We start from the raw sequence: 20,125 nt of genomic DNA, 5'->3' as shown, positions 1-20,125 counted from the left end.
AATATGAAGCTCATTAGGAAGGAGCTCATTAGGACTTGTTGACATGAAACCCATTAGACCAATTAACATTCCATTAACGGCCTGGGGCACCAAGGGGTAATGCTGCCGGGCAGTAATTGGGCCAGGGTGCTGGGGTTGGGGGCTCAGGGCCTTAAGGATGAGACACAAAGTCTAATTGGGAACTCTCTGGCCAGCTGGCCTGACAGCATTTGTTCCTGGCCCCTGACCCTAGCTGAGACAAATTGATGGGGGAGAGGGGAAGTAGGGCCAGCTCCCTTGGCCCCTCACTGTCCCACCCACCTGCCCCAAACTGGAGACTGGGCCCATGGTTGGCACAAAGACAAGGGGGAGGGGACACTCCCACCCTCCTGGAATCTGACAGTCCTGTTTTCTTCCTTCACGCCCTTCCCACCACTCCCTCTGGTCAAGTTTCTTTTTCAGCCCCGGGAAAGTGAGTCCCTTCTCTCCAGGAACTGCTTTTCAGTGATGTTACCCTCTTAGAAGAACTCTTTAAAGATGCTAGAATCTTTCAGGCCCAGAGCCTTGTTCATCTGAAGAGTGCTCCAGCACTCTTCAGAGAGAGGGATGGAGGGGATGGTGGCCCTGGGTCCGCCTGCCTTCTGGCCCCTGACTTCCTCCCCTCTTTCCTCCCTTCCTTCCCCCCTTCCTTTCTCCCTTCCTGTCCCTTCTTCCCTCCTTCCCTCCCTCCCTCCTTCCCTTCCTTCCTTCCTTCTTTCCTTCCTCCCTTCCTTCCTTCCATAGCAGCTAAGAGGCACTCCTGAGGCCCCCTAGGAATGCTTCTGGTCTGTCCTCTGACACACACAAGCAGCGTGTTCATGATTTTCCTTCCCTTGAGACAAGTAGGGGCTGTGGAAGTCCCATCCCCTGTCTGGGTCTCAATTTCCCCATCTGTAAACTTTGGGATTGGATGAGGGAATTCACAAGGCCACCCCTCAGCTCTCAGTTCCCATGATCTAAGCCTGGGCTTGGGGTAAAAAAGTCTGGATTCCACACCCAGTGGAATCTACCACTTATTCTGTAGCCAGTACAAGTCACTTTCCCTCTCAGACTGCAAAATGAAGGGATTTCCCCAGAATATTCGGGAAGCCTTTGCCCAGGATTTGCACTGCACACATTCTTGTTGAATGAAACAGAAAGGGTTGGATTGTAGCTTCTTTCTAAAGGCCAGCCAGTGCCTGACTTCTCTTCCTCCCATCTAGTTGGAGGTGGAAAGGAGGCCCCTGAGACCAGCGAGCCAGGAGCCGTCAATCCCTTCAGTCCAGACGCCCCCAGGTTACCCCTCTACCCCCACCCCCAGGCTGTCCCCTCTAAGCAACTGCCCAGGCCTGGGTTCTGACGTCTAGACAGATTTGCAGGAGGCTGAAATAACACAGTGAACTCAGCAGGAGGGACCGAAAAGCTGCATTAGTAACCTGGCTGGCTTCAACATCTCCCTCTGGGGCAGCCTCCTCAACCCTGGCGCAATCCCTCTCTTTTTCCCTCAGCCCCAGCACAGCGTCCAAAATGATCTTCTGTGGCCCAGCTCCCTTCCCAGAAGTGGCCTGTAGGTGGCGTCGCAGGGCCCCACTTTAATTGCATTATATAATATAACCTGTTTACTAAATCATGTAATCAGTCGCCTTAGGATTTGCAGCTTGGGATATGTATGGAGAATTGGACTTTGAGTCAAATTTAAAAACAAATAAAAATGAGAGGCAGCTGTTGCTGATAGTGTGATATTCATCTTTTGGAAACAAATTCACCCCAGTGCTATAAATTATGCCTGGAAAAAAAAAAGTGTTGCTGGTGGAATGGAGTTGGCTAGATCTCCTCTGCTGGCAACTCATAGCGATGAATCTTGAAATAACGGTGTCAACCTGTCACTGATTTCATGTGACTCTGTGGATTTATCTAAAGAAGCGAAGGCGTGTGGGTGCACGCGAGCACACACACAGAGAAACACACACACACACCAGGTCTCTCTGCAAAAACCAGTAAGGGCTAGAAGTGACAAGCTGGAGGCGGGGTGTCTGCCGGAGCTCAGTGGTCCCTGAGGCCTGGTGGATGGATTTGGCACCGAGAACTGAGCAGTGACGAGGGTGAGGTTGATTTGTGGTGGCAGAGGAGGACAGAAGGGAGAGAGAGGACACGCCATGGGCTGGGAAGCTTGACCATGTGAGCAGGGGTTTGTCACCTCCAAATCAGTTGTTGTGTTGAAATGTTTCTAAAGAGGGAGAAGTGGAGGCTCCTGGAGGGGAGGATTAAGGAATCTGGAAAGAGGGGCAAGCTCCCCAGTGCCTGCCCCACCTCACAGCACGGCAAACACCCTCACCTGCCTCTTCACCCCAGGGGCAGTGGGTGCTGAGAGGAAGCTGGGGACCCTGAGGACTCAGACAGCAGGAATGTGGGGCTGAGTGGGTGCTGCTTTCTGCCTGACTTTCTGATCTTGGGCTGATGGGGCGAGATGGAGATCCTCCAGTCTGATGAGGTCAGTCTCGGAGTGGGGCCTGGGAACCAGGGAGCGAGGCTGTGCATATCTGTTACTGAAGGAGGGACAGGTGCAGAGGAACTGAGTGGGATTTGCACTCAGGTCTGACATTCTTGTTCACTCTGTGTCCTGAAGGCCAGCTAAGAGGTCAAAAATAAGCTGCGACTCCACAATGACCCAGGTCCCAGGGCACACTGCACCCGGCACAGAGCCCAAGTCCTTGCAGAATGTCACAGCCAGAACACCTGCTTCCCTGCTGCCCCTCCAGGTCCTCCTTGGAATACTCAGTGGGGAGGCAGAGATGACAACCCAGACAAGCAGACGCTCTGGCCACCCATAGCTCTCTGCACTAATTGTCATTTGCCACCCTTCTGGGAAGCCAACTTGGGAGGTGGTGCCAGGTCATGCCCTAATATCACAATGCTGGTGTCCGGGGAACAGAGTGGGGACAGAGCGGAAGCCAGCATGAGCTTTGGCTAGGACTGCCTGCTTCTGACTCCCTGAGAGATGTGCAAATCTCTCTCTCTCAGTCCTCCTTCAGCCCTGAAATGCCACATGGAGTGAATGTGCTTTGGAAAAGGTAAGAGCCTCCTGTGAGACCAGAGAACCCAGAGACCCTTCCCCCAACCCCCAGTGTCCATCCCAAGGAGCATGGCCTCCCCATAAATGGCCTGTGGTCCTATGTCCAAGGGCCTCAACCTCCTCTCCCTTCTCCACTCCCAAGACCATTTTACTGTTTGTTCTTTATTTGGAGTAACAGTATGTCCCCAGGGTGGTCGGGCCAACAGATCACTTATGCACTCACTGACCCCAGCCTAGAGATGAGCAGAAGCTTACATGAGAGACCCACCCTGGAGGAGAGGACACTGAGTCCCTCTGTGTCCACGGTTCACTATGGGGAGGATTAGTGGGCACACAAGCAGCATGACAAAGCAGCGTTTGGGGACAGGCCCCAGCACTGGGTCCATCACCCTCCTCAGCTGCTCCCTCCTCCATGGACAGGACTTGCCTTCCTTGAACTCCAGCCGGACCAGGTTTCCCAGAGAGGAGCCCCACCCTCCTGCCCTTTGCTGATGGCCATGCCGCTCTGACTCACACAGAAGCCAGAGTTCCAGGCCTGCAGCCTCTCCTCCTTGAGTCCCCAGTTCAGCTATTTTTTTTAACTGGGCTTCACAACACGGAGCAGGGGAGTCAGAGGAGCAACACCCGCCCTGCTCGGGCGCCCTCTTTCTGCCTCTCCACACCAGGAATGAGAGTGCTGGAGCCCCACCGCCCTCCCTGCCTCGCTGTCACACCTTTTCTGGCTTCAAAAAGCCGCTGATATATTTTACAAACTGAAACAGCAATTTAATTCCCCCTGATAGCGGCAATTGTCCATTAGATCTTCCTACCGAGGAGCTTAACAATAATTCCTTTCATCCAACTGCTTGCTTCTTCTTGATCTGAGAATCAATCCCATAAATAGCAGGCAAGAGTTCTCACATTACTCTCCCCTCCAGCTTTTAGCATTTTGATGAAGATTCTCATCTCCTCTTTAAGCACTTTACAACTTGGCAATTTTTCCCCCTTTGGTTCCTTTAAACAAAATAAAACAAAAAACAGAAAAAAAAAAAAAAGCATGCCGGCTGGGAGGGGGAGCACAGCCCTTGCATTCTGCTCATGGAAGTGGCGGGTGCCTTTTCCTACCTGGAGGCAGGGGAGTGGCAGCAGTGACCTCCAGTGGGTCCTGTCTGCTGAAAAGTGGGTGCTGCTCTGCCCCAGAGGGCCATCTAGTGTGTCCTCAGACTTCACACTCACCACACCTGGGTCCTGCTTCTGCCAGTGGTGCTCAACTTAGTCTCCCATTCCAGGAGCCCCTCCCCCTATTGTTCACCCCCAGGAATGGAGGCGGGAGGGAGGCCACAGCTGCTGCCCTGGGGTGGTCTGAGCCAACTCCCGCCCCCAGCCTGCGGCCCCCTTGGAACCTTCTAACCTAGAGAGGGGATTCTGCCCTTTTTTTTTTTTTTTTTTTTCTCTCCAGCCCTCTTCATCTCTAGCCAAACAACAAGAGTGGGAGAGGTGGGGAGGCCCAGGGAAAGGAGAGAGCTTGAGGCCTTTTATTCAATTATTTCCTTTTTTTCAATATGCAAGCACCTCCAGGGATCGGGACAGTGGAGAGCCCTCCAGCTCCTCCACGGTGGTGGCTGGGGTGGAATGTCGGGGCACCTGGGAGCCCTGGCCCGCCCCTCCCCCAGAGACACTCTCATGTCCTCTCTGGTCTGCACACACACACAGAGAAACATCTAAAAATGAACCTGGGGACTGAAGTCCCCCTTGACAAACCTGATTCCCAGGTTTATTATTATTTGTCAAGAGCTGACAGCAGCCGCTGCTCAGGAACCGAGCTGAGAAAACAACACAGGCCGGCCCCTGAGGCCCACAACTCAACAGAGACAAGCATCTCCAGCGCTGGGATCCCAGGTGGAAGAGTGCAGAGCCACCTCCGGCGGCCTCCTGGGCTCCCTCCCTTTCCTAAGTCTCTCCTCTCTGAGGCAGTCAGGAGGGCCCTGACACTCCCTGGGAATGGCGGGGGAGGAGGAAAGCAGGCGTGGGGACCATGTAAGGTGTGGGCAGGGTGGCCGGGGTGGGGGGCTGCTGGGGGAAGGAGGGCATGGAGGCGAGGGATGCTGAAGCCTATGCATTCCACCCCTGGTGCAACCTCCGATTCTCCTGGAGCCAGAGGAGCTAAGAGGGTCAGCCAGGCCGCTTTTCTCTCTGAGGACTGTACCGTATCCTCTGGCTAGATGACACCTTGTTCCAATTTGTAAAACTTGCCTTTAGGGAAAAAAAAGTCAAGAGTCAGGGTAGTGGAAGCAAGTGGCACTGTGCATTCAATTGATCACTGAAAATCCACTCATTCCTGAGACTCCCATACCCAGCCAATGTGTGTCCTTCCTGTGCCTTCGTGGTGGCCCAGGCAGAGCTCACAAGAAACAAGAGCTCTAAATAGAGCCCACGGCAACAGGATCGGCTAGAGGAGGAAAGGCTGCCCAGCCAGGCTGCCCCACCCTTGGTCCTCGCCACCCCCTTGGAAGGAGGGTGGGTACACTGGCTCTGTGTTCCTGAGCTGCAGGAAAGCCAGCCCTGGGGAAGGGAAGATGACAGCCATGATGCGAGAGAAAGTGGCACGGCCACCCAGACTCACATCCCAGCAGACACTCCTCCATTGCCCAACCTAAGACGTTCTCGTGCCTTTTGCTGTGTTTCTCGTCCACCAGCAAGGTGTTCTGTATTTCACTGCCATGCCTTCCCTTCATCGACACTTGGCTCCAAAGCCTACTGTTCCATGAAGACTTCCTTTCCTTTCCACTCCAGGACTACACGTGGGAAATCATGGCGGGAATGATCATCATGCGTGTTTCTGTGTTACGGAAAATCTGCTCCTCACCCACATGTCCCATCTTGCCCACTGGCCCCTGTTCCCCCAGCAGACAAGATCATGGCTCTGCCTTGCATGTTCACTGGGGGAAAAGGGGCAGCCTATGCAATATGACTCCACGAAGTCCACCTCCTTATGGAGCTTCAATATATATACATGGTTATAGTTTAATTTCTTTGGCTTAACTCTTTTCTTTTTCTTTCCTTTTTTTTCGAGACAGAATCTTGCTCTGTCGCCAAGCTGGGGTGCAGTGGCGCGATCTCAGCTCACTGCAACCTCTGCCTCCTGGGTTCAAGCGATTCTCCTGCCCCAGCCTCCCGAGTAGCTGGGACTACAGGCTTGCACCACCACACCCAGCTAATTTTTGTATTTTTAGTAGAGATGGAGTTTCACCATGTTGGCTAGGATGGTCTCGGTCTCTTGATGTGATCCACCTGCCTCGGCCTCCCCAAGTGCTGGGATTACAGACATTAATTAGTCACTGTGCCTGGCAGGTTACTTTTTTTTTTTTTCGAGATGGAGTCTTGCTCTGTTGCCCAGGCTGGAGTGCAGTGGCATGATCTTGGCTCACTGTAACCTCTGCCTCCTGGGTTCAAGCGATTCTCCTGCCTCAGCCTCCCAAGTAGCTGGGACTACAGGCGCCCACCACCATGACTGGCTAATTTTTGTATTTTTGGTAGAGATGGGGTTTCACCATATTGGCCAGGCTGGTCTCGAACAGCTGACCTTGTCATCCGCCCACCGCGGCCTCCCAAAGTGCTAGTATTACAGGCGTGAGCCACCAGGCCTGACCTGGCTTGCTCTTAAAATGTAAAACAAGCCAATCCAAGAAGTATAACCTTTTAAGTCCCAGCAGCCATTTACACAGCAGTGAGAATAAGTTTGTTAGTTCCTGGAGCCAATTTGGCTATGAGTGAGATGATAATATAGAATTAATAACAACTGCCACTTATTGAGCCCTCCCTGTGCCCCAGGCATGACACTAACAGCAGATACGGATCACCTGGTCTCCTTTTCTTAACAACCAGATGGTGTCGGCATTACGGTTGTTCCCATTCGTGGGTGAGCAAACTGGGGCTCTGAGAAAGTTTCCAGATGTTACACACAGTCTGATCCCAGAGTCTGCAGGGTTAACTGGAAGTCTCAGGGTGAGGGCAGGAAATAGCAGGGAAGGACTGAGACTCCTAGAAACTGGAGAAGTCAGAAAAGGTGAGGCTGATTGTAAAACCAAGCTGCCGGTTTAGAGTTGGGCCCCCGAATACTGGCTGTCCTTTGACTTTCCTAGGCCCTGACTTTCCAAGCATCACGCTGTACTGACGCCACTAAACGTCTTCTGTGTTGCCGAGCCTGGACTTTTGTACATCAGTTAACGGACACACACTCTGTGCCTTTCCACGGTGGGGAAGTTCCTCCCGTCAGCCCTGCCGTCCTGCTGCAGCAGCATGTGTACACGTTGTGTTAAATATTTCATTGCGTTTCGCTCTTATTATTTTATACAAATGAGCGGGAGATGGGAAAATGGAAGTGCTGATCCCAGCAGTAAGAAGTAGGGGTCTCGTAAACACGATACGACCGAGACAAAGATGGAAAACGTTAAGCGAGCTGCAAGCGGCAAATCTTGAGTCTTCATCGTGGACTCATTGGACTGTGTGTTCAATTAGGAGGAGAAGGAACAAAATTAAAGAACATGAAATGATGGAAATATATGGCTGAAGACTGCATCTCAAAGGCGAGGTATAATTGGAATCTGATCATGTGTCGTGACTGTCTGGGAGCAGAGCTCCGGGAACGCACGGGGTATGTTCGAAAGCCAGGCTGCCTGTGCCTCACCCTGCTCTTGGCGGCTCCGGGGCCAGGGCTCTGAATCACAGTGACTGGGATTCCGTCAGTGTCTCTGTCTTGTCATACCGGACTGAGGGGCCCTGCTGGGGCCCAGGAGGAGTGAAGTGGAGTAGAAGGGGGCATGCAGTCAGCCTGCTCTCTGTGACGGTCTCCACGTGGCCTTTCCCCACACACCCTTGGCTTTCCAGGGACCACCCGCAGCTGTAAAGAAGTCCCTGTTCTGGAATGAAATCTGTCCATGACGCACAGGCTAAGAGGCAGCTGGCTGTGTCTTGGGAAAGCGTGTCCAGTGGAGCAGTATTAGTTTTTTCAAGTCAGGGCACCCCAGCATTAGGGGGCATCCCCTCTCTTGTCATATCTTCCTGAGTCCAAGATTTATCATTGTGCCAAAGAAGTCCCCCTTCCTGTTCACTTCAGAGTCTTCTGCTCTCAGCCCAGAGAGATTCCAGGCAGCAGTCTGAATGGGCAGCTGGTGAGCCAGCAGCAGGGTTATTACCCACATCCTCTGAGACACGCAGCTATTAAACAGAAGTGCAAGGACGGAGCTGTGTTCTACCTCCCACTGGCTCGGGCTGTTCTCTGCCAGGGCCTGTTCCCTTCAACCTCCAGCCTTGGAAAGGGGCTGTGGTTCTCTGGCTCCTAACAGGGAAAACTTTCGTCATGTGCTGGCCCTTTCAGCTGCTCTCAGACACAGAGGAGGAGTGTTTCCTATTAGCATCGGAGTCTTTGAATACTAGAAATGGGTCTGAAAACTGTAACTCGCAGTGAAGCTGAATTCCGACTTTTGCAATGCAACCCATTTCCTATCATTATGGTCTGGGTGGAAAGGAAGAGTCCGGCCTTTGGCACAGAATCTTCGTAGTCTCGATGTTCAAGATCATGCCTTCACTTTGTCCTCGTCTTTCTCCAGTGAGATGGACACCATCTCTCATGCTAGGGCAAGGACCAGGAGGTGGAAGAAGAGGAGGAGAAGAAGGCAATTTTGCGCAGTGGACTCCGGCCCTCAGGGACCAATTAGGATGCTTAGAACAGTTAGTAATCCTCTGGGATCTGAGCATTTGTTAGTCTGGCTCTTCCAGGGTCAAGCCTGTCCAGGGAAAAGGAAGAAAGTGTCTCTACTTCCACATCAGGAGTTCTGTCCAGAGCAGGTTGATCTGAGCAGGCAGGATGCTGCATGTGAGATGTCTGCTGCCAGAGCCAGGCTCTGGGATGGGAAGGAGAAGTAAACGGGGCTACTCCTCTAAGATGACTCCCCAAGGGCACAAGTTTGCTTGGGGCTGGGGATGATCCCTGCTGTCTGCAGCCCCCTCGGAGCTTTCTTCTCTGTTTAGGGCCTGGCTGTCTCAGGTGAGAGCCTTTGCTTTGTGGCACTGGGAAGAGCAGTCTGCTGTCTCTTTGTCCTGCAGTTCATAAACGTGAGAAAAAGAGCTCACTTAATGAGGCACTTGCCATGGTCAGGGATGATTTCACTAGCAGAAGCTGTGTGCGCGTGAGCTGGAGAAGTGTGGGGAGTAGGGGAGATGGGCAGAGGGAGACAGGGAGGTGAAGAAGCCCATTTCAGAATGATGGGGAAGGTCAGGCAGAGAGCTCCCCAAGGGGGACAGAGAGCAGATGCTGGGGAGATGGAGGGTCCAAAGGAGCTGACCACAGTGAGAAGCTGGCTGCTGCGGCTGCCCTGAAACCCAGCCTCAGCCTTTTCTTCACTCCTCAGGAAATGAACACTTCTTCTCCAATTCCAGAAGCAGTGGGAACTCTAGGCATTAGAGCAGATTGTCAGATGACCAACAGAGGTGGAAGGGTCCTGAGTCATCATGAGGTCTGACTTCTTCCCCGGACAAATAAGGAAAATTGCCCAAGTCCATACAGCAAGTTGGAGATAGGGCCCTAATTAGAACCCAGGTCCCAGGTAGCAAATCCAGGCCTCATTTATTGAGCACCTATTCTGTGTCGGGCACTGTGCAGGGCAATGGACGTCCCAGAAGAAGAAAATAGAGACGCAAAGGAAAAGACATGAAAATGTAGCAAAATGGAGATTTCCCTGTGCTGAAGCAGACAGGTGACTTCAGACTTAAAAGATTCCAGCACTAAGAAAGGAGAACACAAAGCAAACCTCAAGCCCCAGCACATGGTAGTGAAATAGGAACTTTAATGGGAAAAGAAGAGAGAACCACACATTCCCATGGATCCTCATTGCAAGATCGGAAACAAGGAGATGGTGCAGCCATGTCAGTGAGTTCTAGGAGAAAAAGGTTTTGAACCTGGGATTCTGAGCGCAGTCCAATTATCAATCAAGTGTGAAGACAAATGCCAGTGTTGGACATGTGAGAACTCAGAGTTTATTTCCCACTCACTGATAGAAAAAATAACTAGAGGTTGTAGTCCAGCAAACGAAGAAATCTGAAGAGGTGGAGAACACTGAACAAGAAAGAGCAGCTGCTCAGGGCGCCAGTCATGGCACCACAGGGCTCAGAAGGTTCTTCCACAGCAGCCACGGGCCACTCATGCTGCTTAGTTCTGCAGTTGAATAACACTGCCATGCCCACAGTGGTTTTAATGTTTTCAAACAGATTTCCATCTTATAATCACCTATAGAATGCAGAGGTAAACGATAGCAATGTAACAGAGTATAAATCTTCTAAATCTTACCAATGTAAAAATCATAGATAATTTATTATTATGCAAAATATAATACATAGTACTATATATAGTATATTATATACAGTATAAAAGTATATGGCATACTATAGATCCTATATATTATATAATACATAATTATATATGATAGTACTTAGCATACATATGTATTATAGTACATAGCACATAATATACTACAAATGATTATATATGCTAATATACAATATTCCATATTATATAATTTATAATATACTATATGTGATTTAAAATACTGCATATATTATATACTACACTATATAATATAGTGTATAGTATTATATATTATATATTGTGTAGTATACAGTATTATGTATGGTATATAATGCTACATACTGTATTATATAGAGAATATACTACAGGGTATTGTATATTATTATTATATATAATATGTAGTGCTACACTATATAATACATAATCTCTATAGTATATATAATGCTATACGGTATGTGTTATTTAGTATTTTACTATTATTTTACATTATTAAGATTTAGAAGATTTATACTTATTAATATATAGTATATGTTATATATGGTGTATATATGTTATATAGTATATACAATGCTATGAACTAAAAATAGATAATATCAAATGTAATTTGATAAAAACTTATCAAACTAATACAAATTGGAGGGGGAGGATGTGTGCTAATTTCCTCAACTTTCATAGCAGACAGTTAATGGATAAATAGATAAACAGAGAAAAAAAGGACGACTTAAGCATAGTATCTAATATAATAAGTGTTCAGCCATCAAATAACTAAAGCCAGAAGCTGTTGTGGTTGACTTTGGATCATGAGCCTTGTGGGAAGAGGTGAGGGTAGGAAGGGAGAGTTTTTATTTTGTATCTTTTACGCTGTTTGCTTTTTCCTCACATATACTTCTAATTTAAAAAATAACTACAATAAATAAATAATTATACATCTATGTAACAGAAAACTATGCAGCAGTTAAAAGTAATGGAGTAGATGTATTTGTTTTGACCCAGAAAGCTATCAATCATATAACCTATGTTAAAAAAGCAAGTTTTTAGAACAATATTTAAAACATAACATTTAACCGTGTTATAATAAGCAGCAAAACTGATAAGATGTTGTCCCTACCTTCAAGGAGATTTCTGACCATGCACCCACTTCTGTGTCCTCTGCCCTGGGCCATCTGGCCTGCTTGGGACCTCTTCCCTTTGTAAGATGCATGCCTCTTATTTGCTTGCTTGTTTGTTTGTTAGGGACAGGGGTCTCCCTCTGTCACCCAGGCTGGAGTACAATGGAGCAATCATAGCTCACTGCAGCCTCAACCTACTGGCCTCAAGCAATCCTCCCTCCTCAGCCTCCTGAGTAGCTGGGACTACAGGTGTGCATCACCATGCCTGGCTAATTTTTTAAAAATTAATACCTCTTTTTGCAGTAGATAAAAACTGTTGTGCACATATTTCAAGTAATAACTCTAAGTTCTTGACTATAAGTGCTCAGTCCAAAGTCTGGCCTGAATGAAGCTGCATAAGAGATGAACAGCTTTCTACACAAATATCTGGTGGAGGGAAGCAGAGAGTCTCGGGAGTGAGAATGCAAGCACTGCAGGATGTCAGGCCTGAAAGACTCCGCAGAGAGCCTGCAGTCCTCCTCCCTCGTTCACAGAGAAGGAACACTTGTGGGGCCCAGAGAGGGGCAGTGGCCAATAAAAGGTCATGCGGCTGAATTATGATGTCCAGAAAAGACAGAACTGGGCTTTGTGAACAGCCAGCGTCAGGAAACAGTAGACAAGTTGAAGGCTGACCTGGGAGCCTGAAACCATGGCCTGCAGAGAATCCTACAGGAGGTTCAGAGGGGGCCCATTCAGGAGCTGCTCAGAATGCAGATGGCTTGACTTTGAGGGGAGGCCTGGACAAATCAGACCACATCGCCCTTCCCTAGTGTCCATGGTAATGTGAAAGAAGAAGTTTTAATATAAGTAGAAGGGGGCGCTTTGGGGCTGATGGGGAAGGGCTTGCACAGGAACTGGCATTTTCTGAGCGGTTCTGATGCACCCGACATTGTGTGAGGTGCCTTCTTGTGCATTCTCTCATTTAATCTGCACAGAAGCCCCATGAGGTAAATATGATGACCACAATTACAGAAAGACAATGATGGTAAGAAAACTTAAGTGCCTGGGTGCAGTGGCTCATGCCTGTAATCACAGCACTTTGGGAGGCCAAGGCAGGCAGATTACTTGGACTCAGTAGTTACAGACCGGGCTGGAGAACATGGCAAAACACCATCTCTATAAAAAAAAAAAAAAAATCAGTCCAGCGTGGAGGTGCGCACCTGTTGCCCCAGCTGCGCGGGAGGCTGAGGCAGGAGGATCACTTGAGCCTGGAAGCAGAGGTTGCAGTGAGCTGAGACTGTGCCACGGCACTCCAGCCTGGGTGACAGAGTGAGACCCTGTCTCAAAAAAAAAAAAAAAGAAAAGAAAAGAAAATAAAAAGAAAAGAAAACTTAAGTTACATAACTTGCCCCAAATCTCACAGCCAGCAAATGGCAGAGCTAGAATTGGAGTCTAGGTTGGTCTGGTTCCAAAGCTTAAGTTTCCTCAAGGAACGAGAGGGCTCCAATAACTATGTGTTCACCAACTGAGAAAAGGAGAAATGTCTCCTAAATGCGGATACAACAAATGCTGTTCCCTTCCTGAAGCCTGAGTATGGAATCAGCTCCTTTACCCAATCCATGACTATCCAGGTACACTGGCTGGCTCTTGAGAACTAGGATTTATGTTTGCCCAACAGGACTTTGAAAATCCCCACCTCAGAGGATATCAGCATTTGGGACTCCCTTTCTCCCCAGCAGAGTTCCCACAGTGCCAGGCTCGGAAGAAGATGGGCTAGAACCTAGCATGAGTGCAGGGAGGAGAAGGAGCTGGAGTCCAGGACTCTTAATTTCCAAGTTTTCAGTCCCGAATCTGTCCTGTACCAACCTCAAAGGCATATGACCTGCTCTTGCCACCCCTCAGACACCTGCCCCTAGCCTCCTCCGATGTCTCCCGAGGCACCTCTGCTGCCACTGAGCCTTGACTCTAGGAGAGGCAGGCAGGCCCAGGAGAGTATATATGTCAGTTAGGGTTTGTCGTGTACACGTGGAGATCATTAACAAGACTTATTTTTAAATTGTAATTGCAAAATGTAAATGCTCCCCAAACCGATGTGTAATTGCTACCCCCTCCACCCCAGCCCTTCCCCTCTGGTGCCAGCTTTGCAAGGAGAGAATTAGAAAATAAAAAGGGGGTGGATTATGTAAGCAAAACGATTTTAAAAAAAGAGAGCGAGAGAGCTAAGAATTTAAGTGAGACAGCTGGCAGCTTCTCTGATTGCCACACTTCCAGCATTAGCTGCAAAAATTGTCCTTGCCAGTTGCACCCATCCAAGCAATAGTGTCAACTGTACTTAGTCCCTAGAACAGACCATACTGTCACTCACTTGGCAAGACAGTTCAGTGGTTAGTGTGTGTGTGTGTGTGTGTGTGTGTGTGTGTGTGTGTCTGTCTGTAGGGAGTGAGAGGGCGAAGGTCAGGGGTGATATTTGAGATTGCCTCTACCCCATCTGTGGAAGCCTTCTATTCCACAGGAAGACATAATTCACAGCAGGATTAGCAGTCCATCAACCCTGTTACCCATATGCTACCCTGCAGGTGATGGCAGGAACACCTCCATTCTCCATTCTCCCAGGCTCAGACTGTCTTCTTTGGACTCCAGCATCCGCAGCCTCAGCCTGCAGAGAAATGGGACTCTACAGGAAAGTTCAGCAGGAAGAACCTCAGTTCTATTCTCAGTCCCAGAGAAAGCCACTGAACTTGGGCATCAACACACTCCATATGGATTCACCAGGTATAGAACCCTTGTCCCTTTTTCTACCTTCTTCCCATCTTCTTCAAGCCCTGTCCACAGCTGCCATCTACAGTGAACTTCTTGTGACATCACTCTGCACATAGACTCCAAATGTTGTTGAAAAGGCTCAACTTGCCCCCGAAATGGGCGTCGCTCAACCCACATTCAGCAAAGTCTTGACCTGCATAGATACCCTTCCCTCAGCTTCCACCATGAGGAGCCACAGCTCTCCCATGCCGCCCACCCCTCGTTGACCTAGAACACAGAGCTCCCCAGACAGGAAGAAGGACAAGCATTGCTGCCAGTCTGTCCTTGGACATGTGGTCCTCTGAATAGACTAGCTGCTTGGGGAGCTGGGCAAAAGGACATTCATCTTTGTGGTTAACTCTCCCTTGTTCCCTCTCTCCAGGGAAACTAGCTTTGTGAGGAATTTAGCAATGATTTCTGCCACCGAAATGGAGACTGATGTAAGCTCATGGTGGCCCGAAGACATCAGGGAAATTTACAAAATCCTGGACAAGGTCCTTTGGAGTTGGGGCCCAATCTCACCACAGCACATCCAGCCCTTATCATGGCATACTGGAAAGAGGAAAGGGTTGTTTTGGATAACTGCATTTCTAAATCCTTGCCTATATTGATACTTACGTCTGTGAGATCATGAAGTTACTTAAGGGGATTAAAAAAAACCCTATCTGGCCGGGCACGGTGGCTCACACCTGTAATCCCAGCACTTTGGGAGGCCAAGGCGGGCAGATCACGAGGTCAGGAGATGGAGACCATCCTGGCTAACACGGTGAAACCCCGTCTCTACTAAAAGTACAAAAAATTAGCTGGTGTGGTAGCAGGTGCCTGTAATCCCAGCTACTCGGGAGGCTGAGGCAGGAGAATGGCGTGAACCCAGGAGGTGGAGCTTGCAGTGAGCTGAGATCAAAAAACAAAAAACAAAAAACCCTATCTGATAAGAGGATTAAATGAGATTCTCTATTCAAAATGCTTTATACATTCAAAAGAACTGTTTCTCTGAGTTCATCAGAAACACCTGGAATGCAGTTTCCGTTCAAAAACACTTGGGGTACAGGTTCCTGAGTCCTAATCCTGACTCAAAGCATCAGAAGCTCTGGCTTTAGGGTCCTGGAACTGCATTTTTAAGGACCGCCTCCTCCCTGCCACCAGGTCATTCATGGGTGATAATGTTTGCTCCGGAGGGTGGTACAAATGTGATCATCATCATGATACTAAGCAAGGCCCCACCCATCGGTATCAACAGCCATTTATTGTTCACCGAATACGTAGATGAAAAGAGACAGGAATAAGACCCAGCCCTCCTCTTCAAGGAGCTAAGGAGGTGACATAAAGACCTGAGAATAATCATACAATGATTGGCTTTCAAGGTTGTTCATGTTAAGTGTCAGCTCATATTCTGAGCTGGTTCTAGAAGCCTTCAGAAGGAAAGATAACCTTTCCTTGTTACATAAAGATAACATGTAACTATATGTTAAAGGACAGAAGAGCATTTCTTACTGTTCAGGTGATCCCACGGGTCTCTGAGATGGTCCTCAGGAGAGTCACTCCCCTCTTTCTACTTCCAGCTGGGCCAGAATTTCTTCCTCTCTGCTAGAGCCAAAGCACCTGCAAAAAAGTGTAGAGCAGCTCTCAGCAGGGAAGGCAAGAATTGCAGGGGTGGTCAGAGAAGAGGGGCTCCTGGGCTCTGTTCTCCCCTTTTCAGGCCTCTCCAGGATGTCCTCTATTCTGTAACTTCCCTTGCAGCCGTTTCTCCCGTATTTGCCATTCAATTCTCTCTCAATGTGGTCACTGAGGCCCATGGAGTCACTGTAGCCAAGCCCTGGTCACTGTTGAACACGCCCTGTTGTTGCCCATCTGGCTTCCTGACACCAGGAGTGCCTGCGGCCCTCTCCCCTGAGTGTGGGCAGGTGCCTGTGAGTGATTTCTGTGGTGCTGGGAAGACCACAGCTGACATCTTGTATTAAGGCTGTGGTGAAACTCAGAGGAAGAGGGGACAGTGGTACATTTGTCAGGCGTGTGGATCCAAATGATAGCAGGCTTGGGCTGGGATCTGGAAAGACACTGAGGGGTAAGGGTGGGTGAGGAGGTGTCCAGGGCAGCAGGGAGGAAGAGTCGGAGGGGAATGGACCCAAAGCAGCACTTAGCAGTAAAGGACAACCTGTGACCTCGAGGTGGCTTTGGCTGCACAACTTATTTTTATTTTTCGATTAAAGTGAATTAATTTTGTTTGTCAATATTTGAAATGGACCATGGTGTTGGTGAATGGAGGGGGCTGGTCAGCACTTCCATAAGGTCTGACCGGACACTTCTCAAACAGTCCCATCAGTTTCTCCTTGTGGATGAGTTGCTAATTGGACTTCAGTGAGGCTATGCTTGGAGTCAGGATGGCAGGGATGGGGGAGGGGGCTGCTCTGAGGCCTGGCTGCACTTTCAGAGCAGCATCGGGAGAACCGCTGGCCAGGAGGGCCAGCCCTATACCAGAGGTAAATGCCTCTTTAACATTAACAGTTCCTTCCTAGTTAACACCATCTTACTCTCCCTGTAAAAACACATTTGCACCTCAGTAAAGAATGTAATTAACTAGTGACATGACAACAAGAGGAGCGAAACAGTGGCCCAGGCTGGGAGCTGCAAGCGGTGGTGGTGGTGGGGTGGTGGAAATTTAGATATTTGCCTGAACAACAAGACTTTCTCACCTCCCTTCTGGTGTGTGTGTGTGTGTGTGTGTGTGTGTGCGCGCGCGCGCACTGCTGGGAGGTGAGGGTGGCAGAGAGACAGCATCCGGGATCCTGAAGGAGGTTTGAATTCCTGGTGGCAGGAGAGAGGAAGTCGAGGGTGCCGGGAGGTGGGATGAGCTGAAGGAAGCAAGGATAAGCAGGGTGGTTTGTGAATTTCCATTAACAAAAGCTCTCTGGATTAAAACAAAAACCTCTCCCTTTCTTGCACCCCAGGCTCATCCCAAGAGCAAATAAGGGACAACAGCCATTGCCTGCCCTGGGCAGCCCCTGGGAAGAGCCCAAGAGATCAGGACCATCTCACAGGCATCATCGTGGTCCAGTTACTCCTAGCTTGTTCCCTGCACCAGGCTTCTCCTTCATGTGACCTTGTCGTGAACTTTGTGACCGACTCCCAGTTCTGTGGCCACCCCAGCAGCAAACCTGGGCGATATGCCTGATTCCTCCCTTCTCCAAGCCTCATCTCCTTTTCACTCCTCCATCACTATCCCACTTCTCATCCTCTTCCAGTCAGGCCTGAAGATATCTTCCCTCCTTTCCATCCCCAGCGGCACAAGCCACAAAGGACCCTTCTCCCCGCCATGCTCCTTCTTCCCACCATCGGCCCCACAGAGCACCCCTGCACTGCTGCTTCCAGGCAGAGCTACCGGGACAGGTGACTTCATTCATGCTCTTCAAGGTCTTGTCCATGCCAGGCACTGCCGACAGCGTGAGTGCCTCACACCTGTAATGGGCTTACAGCTGTGGCACCACCCCCGCTAGAAGTACAATGACTTCCTGCTCAGAGAAGGCCTTCAACACACGTCTGCTCATTGTCTAGATTCCTGCTCAGAGATGGCCTTCAACACACGTCTGCTCATTGTCTAGAAAGCAGCTGGTCCCGACTGCCTTTCTAGACCCATCTTCCACCCTGCACCAGTGGCTCTCTACTCTTCCACCACTCACAACACCTGCCATTCTCCAAACCTGTCCACAACTTCCCACTCCCTCAATGCCCGATTCTATATTTCTATCTGATCAGATATTTCTACTGGAACCATTCTTCATTGTTCACACAAACATTCTGGCTGCTGCCTCCACAGCCAGAAGTAATTTTTCCTCCTCTGTGCTTCCAAATAACATGTTGCTTGTCATTCTCTGAAAGCTCTAGTCACATCCTGTCTCATGCTATGGTTACCTTAGCTATCTTTCATCTCCTTCCAAACTATAAGCTTCTCATGGGCAGAAGTCCTATCTTAAATCTGTATAATTTTTTCAGTTCACAAAGTACTTTCACGTGTAATATCCTCTTTAACTCTTAAAGCAACCTGTAAAAGTAGGTATTTTAATATGACGATTGTGTTACCATTAAAAAATAGCAAATGCTTCTTGTAAAAAATAGATAAATAAGAGGAAAAATGTTAAGTTAGTAGCAATCCTACAATACAAATATAAACTACAGTTAATATTTGGAGTAAAATGCTTCTTTTTTAAAAGCAGTATCATATTTTCATACTGTTCACTAAATAGCCTTTCATATTTAACAACATATCATAAACACCTTTTCATGTAGGAGGAAAAGATATTATAATTTTAATGACTATGGCATTCCATTTATGGGTATACTAGAATTACTCAGACAAATTCTTCACATTCGTTGTTTAGATTATTTCCAGTTTTTGCTATTATAAACATGTAATGACTATTCTTGCAGTGGACTCCTACTCCAGACTTGATAATTTTCTTAGGATAAGTTTCTGGATGTGAAATTGCAAGTCCAAAGGTGTGTTCATCTTAAGGGATTTTTACAAATTACTTGCAGGAGGGTCACACCCATTTACATCCATCAGCAGCATATGAGAGACGCCTTTCCCCTGCCAGGTGGTTGCTCTGATTTTGTAGATGTGGAAAATGAGGCTTAGGAGAGTCAAGCACAGGGCTTGCCTAAGAAAACAGCCAGCAAGTGGTGTATCTTCTGACTCCAGACATTTTGTTCTCCCAAGTTCTCTGCTTCTCTTTGCCCTTCTATTTCTTACCAGTCCAAAGAGAGTGCTTGCAGTAGTAAGTGCTAAATTAATGCTGCACTCACCGAAGGAGAGGCAGAGGTGGCTGTGCCCTGAGTGGTGGGGTGGGGCAATCCTGGGAGCTTTGCTAACATCAGCCGTTTCCAGGTGTCTGAGGCTGACTTGGCAAATGACAGATCTGTTCTTCGGTAGCTTTTTACTACTTCCTCCTGCCCTTTTCTGGGAAGGTACAAATTGCTTCAATTTAGTCCCCATATACTACGAATCTACCTTGTGCTGGTGCCTGGGCATCAAAGACAAAACATATGCACTATCTGTCTCTGTCTCTCTTTCTCTCTCACTCACTCTCTCTCTTTCTCTCTCTCTCCCCTGCTCTCTCCCTGTCTTCTAGGTGCTTACAGTCTAGTGGGCAAAATAGAAGGTAAAGAAATAATTGTCACCTACAATGTGTGTGTGATGCTGCTTCTGACTATCAGCCTCCGGATCCCACAATGGCCGGAGCAGGGCTCAGGGCCAGGGTGAGGGTTGGGGAGAGGAGGAAGCCCTGCCTGACTCCAAACTCTGTCTCCTTCATTGTGTCCCTACTGGCGCTGGGGGTCCAGGGCTCCCTCTGTCATCCTGCTGTAGCCACGTGTTCCTTGTCTTTCTGCTCTAGCTGAGCCTCTGCTGCCCCCATCCCAAGACTACCCAGAGGAGCTAGAACTCTTCAGAGAGGAATCCCTGCAATATTAGGGAAAGAAGCTGACCCTGCTCTCCACTCAGGGATTAATAAAACACACATTTGAGAGAGGAAGGATGATCCAAGGTGACACCAGCACGCCCCCATGCAGGGCACCGCTTCAGGGCTACCATATACTTGGAATTCTCCTTCCCAGAACTGATAACTGCCAAGTTCTACTTGTTTCCCAACAGCCTACAGAAAGCTACAAGGCATGAATACAGTCTGTAATCTCCTTCCTGTCACTGCCAGTGATTCTGCAAAGCACAAGGGGGACCACTCACATGACAGAGAGCCAGGCTGGCAGGGAGGAGGAGACCCCTGATGGCTGCGGCCATCCTCCCAGCCTCCAACCCGCCTCTTGCCCTCCACA

The 20,125-nt window shown here is 48.9% G+C and overlaps 1 protein-coding gene across 2 annotated transcripts in view; it reads right to left on the bottom strand.

The window, feature by feature from the left end:
• The window catches only part of PKNOX2 (PBX/knotted 1 homeobox 2), a 251,547-nt gene that overhangs the window by 85,317 nt on the left and 146,105 nt on the right, over positions 1 to 20,125 (bottom strand). For both annotated transcript variants that reach the window (XM_011934594.1, XM_011934595.1), the window contains one exon: positions 15,794 to 15,901. The gene's annotated coding sequence lies outside the window, so the exon portion shown is untranslated. The remainder of the gene's footprint in view (positions 1 to 15,793; positions 15,902 to 20,125) is intronic.

Source organism: Colobus angolensis, unplaced genomic scaffold (assembly GCF_000951035.1).
Source record: "Colobus angolensis palliatus isolate OR3802 unplaced genomic scaffold, Cang.pa_1.0 Scaffold137, whole genome shotgun sequence".
NCBI lineage: Eukaryota > Metazoa > Chordata > Mammalia > Primates > Cercopithecidae > Colobus > Colobus angolensis.
The sequence above is the reverse complement of the archived record's forward strand: the minus strand, read 5'-3'. Positions and strand labels throughout refer to the sequence as shown.